The sequence below is a fragment of the Labrus mixtus genome, unplaced genomic scaffold (genome assembly GCF_963584025.1).
Source record: "Labrus mixtus unplaced genomic scaffold, fLabMix1.1 SCAFFOLD_35, whole genome shotgun sequence".
Taxonomy (NCBI): domain Eukaryota; kingdom Metazoa; phylum Chordata; class Actinopteri; order Labriformes; family Labridae; genus Labrus; species Labrus mixtus.
In genome coordinates this window covers 607,848-614,066 of record NW_026870261.1, presented here as the reverse complement: position 1 = coordinate 614,066, position 6,219 = coordinate 607,848, and positions in this window count along the sequence as shown.

Below are 6,219 nucleotides of genomic sequence, written 5' to 3'. Positions count from 1 at the left end.
ACGTTACAGTCTGTTTATCTGCTGCAGACATTACTGTCTGTTTACCCGCTGCAGACGTTACAGTCTGTATACCTGCTGCAGACATTACAGTCTGTTTACCTGCTGCAGACGTTACAGTCTGTTTAACCGCTGCAGACGTTACAGTCTGTTTACCTGCAGACGTTACAGTCTGTTTACCTGCTGCAGACGTTACAGTCTGTTTACCCGCTGCAGACGTTACTGTCTGTTCACCCGCTGCAGACGTTACAGTCTGTTTACCTGCTGCAGACGCTACAGTCTGTTTACCTGCTGCAGACGTTACAGTCTGTTTACCTGCTGCAGATGTTACAGTCTGTTTACCTGCAGACGTTACAGTCTTTTTACCTGCTACAGACGATTTAAGTCTGTTTACCTGCAGATGTTACAGTCTGTTTACCCACTGCAGACGTTACAGTCTGTTTACCCGATGCAGACGTTACAGTCTGTTTACCTGCTGCAGACGTTACAGTCTGTTTACCTGCTGCAGACGTTACAGTCTGTTTACCTGCTGCAGACGTTACAGTCTGTTTAACCGCTGCAGACGTTACAGTCTGTTTACCTGCAGACGTTACAGTCTGTTTACCTGCTGCAGAAGTTACAGTCTGTTTACCCGCTGCAGACGTTACTGTCTGTTCACCCGCTGCAGACGTTACAGTCTGTTTACCTGCTGCAGACGTTACAGCCTGTTTTCCTGCTGCAGACGTTACGGTCTGTTTACCTGCAGACGTTGCAGTCTATTTACCTGCTGCAGACGTTACAGTCTGTTTACCTGTAGACGTTACAGTCTGTTTACCTGCAGATGTTACAGTCTGTTTACCTGCTGAACACTTACAGTCTGTTTACCTGCTGCAGACGTTAAAGTCTGTTTACCTCTAGACGTTACAGTCTGTTTACCTGTAGACGTAACAGTCTGTTTACCTGCAGACGTTACAGTCTGTTTACCTGCTGCAGACGTTACAGTCTGTTTACCCGCTGCAGACGTTACTGTCTGTTCACCCGCTGCAGACGCTACAGTCTGTTTACCTGCTGCAGACGCTACAGTCTGTTTACCTGCTGCAGACGTTACAGTCTGTTTACCTGCTGCAGATGTTACAGTCTGTTTACCTGTAGACGTTACAGTCTGTTTAACTGCAGACGTTACAGTCTGTTTACCTGCAGGCGTTACAGTCTGTTTACCTGCTGCAGACGTTACAGTCTGTTTACCTGCTGCAGACGTTACAGTCTGTTTACCTGCTGCAGACGTTACAGCCTGTTTACTCGCTGCAGACGTTACAATCTGTTTACCTGCTGAACAGTTACAGTCTGTTTACCTGTTGCAGACATTACAGTCTGTTTACCTGCAGACATTACAGTCTGTTTAACTGCAGACGTTACAGTCTGTTTATCTGCTGCAGACGTTACAGTCTGTTTACCTGCAGACGTTACAGTCTGTTTACCTGCTGCAGACGTTACAGTCTGTTTACCTGCTGCAGACGTTACAGTCTGTTTACCCGCTGCAGACGTTACAGTCTGTTTACCCGCTGCAGACGTTACAATCTGTTTACCTGCTGAACAGTTACAGTCTGTTTACCTGCTGCAGACGTTACAGTCTGTTTACCTGCTGCAGACGTTACAGTCTGTTAACCTGCAGACGTTACAGTCTGTTTACCTGCTGCAGACATTACTGTCTGTTTACCCGCTGCAGACGTTACAGTCTGTATACCTGCTGCAGACGTTACAGTCTGTTTACCTGCTGCAGACGTTACAGTCTGTTTAACCGCTGCAGACGTTACAGTCTGTTTACCTGCTGCAGACATTACAGTCTGTTTACCCGCTGCAGACGTTACAGTCTGTTCACCCGCTGCAGACGTTACAGTCTGTTTACCTGCTGCAGACGTTACAGTCTGTTTAACCGCTGCAGACGTTACAGTCTGTTTACCTCCAGACGTTACAGTCTGTTTACCTGCTGCAGACGTTACAGTCTGTTTACCTACTGCAGACGTTACAGTCTGTTTACCCACTGCAGACGTTACAGTCTGTTTACCTGCAGACGTTACAGTCTGTTTACCTGCTGCACACGTTACTGTCTGTTTACCCGCTGCAGACGTTACAGTCTGTTTAACTGCAGACGTTACAGTCTGTTTACCTGCTGCAGGCGTTACAGCCTGTTTACCTGCTGCAGACGTTACAGTCTGTTTACCTGCTGCAGACGTTACAGTCTGTTTACCTGCAGACGTTACAGTCTGTTTACCTGCTGCAGACGTTACAGTCTGTTTACCTGCTGCAGACGTTACAGTCTGTTTACCTGAAGACATTACAGTCTGTTTAACTGCAGACGTTACAGTCAGTTTACCTGCTGCAGACGTTACAGCCTGTTTACCTGCTGCAGACGTTACAGTCTGTTTAACTGCTGCAGACGTTACAGTCTGTTTACCTGCAGACGTTACAGTCTGTGTACCTGCAGACGTTACAGTCTGTTTACCCGCTGCAGACGTTACAGTCTGTTTACCCGCTGCAGACGTTACAATCTGTTTACCTGCTGAACAGTTACAGTCTGTTTACCTGCTGCAGACGTTACAGTCTGTTTACCTGCTGCAGACGTTACAGTCTGTTAACCTGCAGACGTTACAGTCTGTTTATCTGCTGCAGACATTACTGTCTGTTTACCCGCTGCAGACGTTACAGTCTGTATACCTGCTGCAGACATTACAGTCTGTTTACCTGCTGCAGACGTTACAGTCTGTTTAACCGCTGCAGACGTTACAGTCTGTTTACCTGCAGACGTTACAGTCTGTTTACCTGCTGCAGACGTTACAGTCTGTTTACCCGCTGCAGACGTTACTGTCTGTTCACCCGCTGCAGACGTTACAGTCTGTTTACCTGCTGCAGACGCTACAGTCTGTTTACCTGCTGCAGACGTTACAGTCTGTTTACCTGCTGCAGATGTTACAGTCTGTTTACCTGCAGACGTTACAGTCTTTTTACCTGCTACAGACGATTTAAGTCTGTTTACCTGCAGATGTTACAGTCTGTTTACCCACTGCAGACGTTACAGTCTGTTTACCCGATGCAGACGTTACAGTCTGTTTACCTGCTGCAGACGTTACAGTCTGTTTACCTGCTGCAGACGTTACAGTCTGTTTACCTGCTGCAGACGTTACAGTCTGTTTAACCGCTGCAGACGTTACAGTCTGTTTACCTGCAGACGTTACAGTCTGTTTACCTGCTGCAGAAGTTACAGTCTGTTTACCCGCTGCAGACGTTACTGTCTGTTCACCCGCTGCAGACGTTACAGTCTGTTTACCTGCTGCAGACGTTACAGCCTGTTTTCCTGCTGCAGACGTTACGGTCTGTTTACCTGCAGACGTTGCAGTCTATTTACCTGCTGCAGACGTTACAGTCTGTTTACCTGTAGACGTTACAGTCTGTTTACCTGCAGACGTTACAGTCTGTTTACCTGCTGAACACTTACAGTCTGTTTACCTGCTGCAGACGTTAAAGTCTGTTTACCTCTAGACGTTACAGTCTGTTTACCTGTAGACGTAACAGTCTGTTTACCTGCAGACGTTACAGTCTGTTTACCTGCTGCAGACGTTACAGTCTGTTTACCCGCTGCAGACGTTACTGTCTGTTCACCCGCTGCAGACGTTACAGTCTGTTTACCTGCTGCAGACGCTACAGTCTGTTTACCTGCTGCAGACGTTACAGTCTGTTTACCTGCTGCAGATGTTACAGTCTGTTTACCTGTAGACGTTACAGTCTGTTTAACTGCAGACGTTACAGTCTGTTTACCTGCAGGCGTTACAGTCTGTTTACCTGCTGCAGACGTTACAGTCTGTTTACCTGCTGCAGACGTTACAGTCTTTTTACCTGCTGCAGACGTTACAGCCTGTTTACCCGCTGCAGACGTTACAATCTGTTTACCTGCTGAACAGTTACAGTCTGTTTACCTGTTGCAGACATTACAGTCTGTTTACCTGCAGACATTACAGTCTGTTTAACTGCAGACGTTACAGTCTGTTTATCTGCTGCAGACGTTACAGTCTGTTTACCTGCAGACGTTACAGTCTGTTTACCTGCTGCAGACGTTACAGTCTGTTTACCTGCTGCAGACGTTACAGTCTGTTTACCTGCTGCAGACGTTACAGTCTGTTTACCTGCAGACGTTACAGTCTGTGTACCTGCAGACGTTACAGTCTGTTTACCCGCTGCAGACGTTACAGTCTGTTTACCCGCTGCAGACGTTACAATCTGTTTACCTGCTGAACAGTTACAGTCTGTTTACCTGCTGCAGACGTTACAGTCTGTTTACCTGCTGCAGACGTTACAGTCTGTTAACCTGCAGACGTTACAGTCTGTTTACCTGCTGCAGACATTACTGTCTGTTTACCCGCTGCAGACGTTACAGTCTGTATACCTGCTGCAGACGTTACAGTCTGTTTACCTGCTGCAGACGTTACAGTCTGTTTAACCGCTGCAGACGTTACAGTCTGTTTACCTGCTGCAGACATTACAGTCTGTTTACCCGCTGCAGACGTTACAGTCTGTTCACCCGCTGCAGACGTTACAGTCTGTTTACCTGCTGCAGACGTTACAGTCTGTTTAACCGCTGCAGACGTTACAGTCTGTTTACCTCCAGACATTACAGTCTGTTTACCTGCTGCAGACGTTACAGTCTGTTTACCTACTGCAGACGTTACAGTCTGTTTACCCACTGCAGACGTTACAGTCTGTTTACCTGCAGACGTTACAGTCTGTTTACCTGCTGCACACGTTACTGTCTGTTTACCCGCTGCAGACGTAACAGTCTGTTTACCTGCTGCAGACGTTACAGTCTGTTTACCCGCTGCAGACGTTACAATCTGTTTACCTGCTGAACAGTTACAGTCTGTTTACCTGTTGCAGACATTACAGTCTGTTTACCTGCAGACATTACAGTCTGTTTAACTGCAGACGTTACAGTCTGTTTATCTGCTGCAGACGTTACAGTCTTTTTACCTGCAGACGTTACAGTCTGTTTACCTGCTGCAGACGTTACATTCTGTTTACCTGCAGACGTTACAGTCTGTTTAACTGCAGACCTTACAGTCTGTTTACCTGCTGCAGACGTTACAGCCTGTTTACCTGCTGCAGACGTTACAGTGTGTTTACCTGCTGCAGACGTTACAGTCTGTTTACCTGCAGACGTTACAGTCTGTTTACCCGCTGCAGAAGTTACAGTCTGTTTACCTGCAGACGTTACAGTCTGTTTACCTGCTGCAGACGTTACTGTCTGTTTACCCGCTGCAGACTTTACAGTCTGTTTACCTGCTGCAGACGTTACAGTCTGTTTAACCGCTGCAGACGTTACAGTCTGTTTACCTGCAGACGTTACAGTCTGTTTACCTGCTGCAGACGTTACAGTCTGTTTACCCGCTGCAGACGTTACAATCTGTTTACCTGCTGAACAGTTACAGTCTGTTTACCTGTTGCAGACATTACAGTCTGTTTACCTGCAGACATTACAGTCTGTTTAACTGCAGACGTTACAGTCTGTTTATCTGCTGCAGACGTTACAGTCTTTTTACCTGCAGACGTTACAGTCTGTTTACCTGCTGCAGACGTTACATTCTGTTTACCTGCAGACGTTACAGTCTGTTTAACTGCAGACCTTACAGTCTGTTTACCTGCTGCAGACGTTACAGCCTGTTTACCTGCTGCAGACGTTACAGTGTGTTTACCTGCTGCAGACGTTACAGTCTGTTTACCTGCAGACGTTACAGTCTGTTTACCCGCTGCAGAAGTTACAGTCTGTTTACCTGCAGACGTTACAGTCTGTTTACCTGCTGCAGACGTTACTGTCTGTTTACCCGCTGCAGACTTTACAGTCTGTTTACCTGCTGCAGACGTTACAGTCTGTTTAACCGCTGCAGACGTTACAGTCTGTTTACCTGCAGACGTTACAGTCTGTTTACCTGCTGCAGACGTTACAGTCTGTTTACCCGCTGCAGACGTTACTGTCTGTTCACCCGCTGCAGACGTTACAGTCTGTTTACCTGCTGCAGACGCTACAGTCTGTTTACCTGCTGCAGACGTTACAGTCTGTTTACCTGCTGCAGATGTTACAGTCTGTTTACCTGTAGACGTTACAGTCTGTTTAACTGCAGACGTTACAGTCTGTTTACCTGCAGGCGTTACAGTCTGTTTACCTGCTGCAGACGTTACAGTCTGTTTACCTGCTGC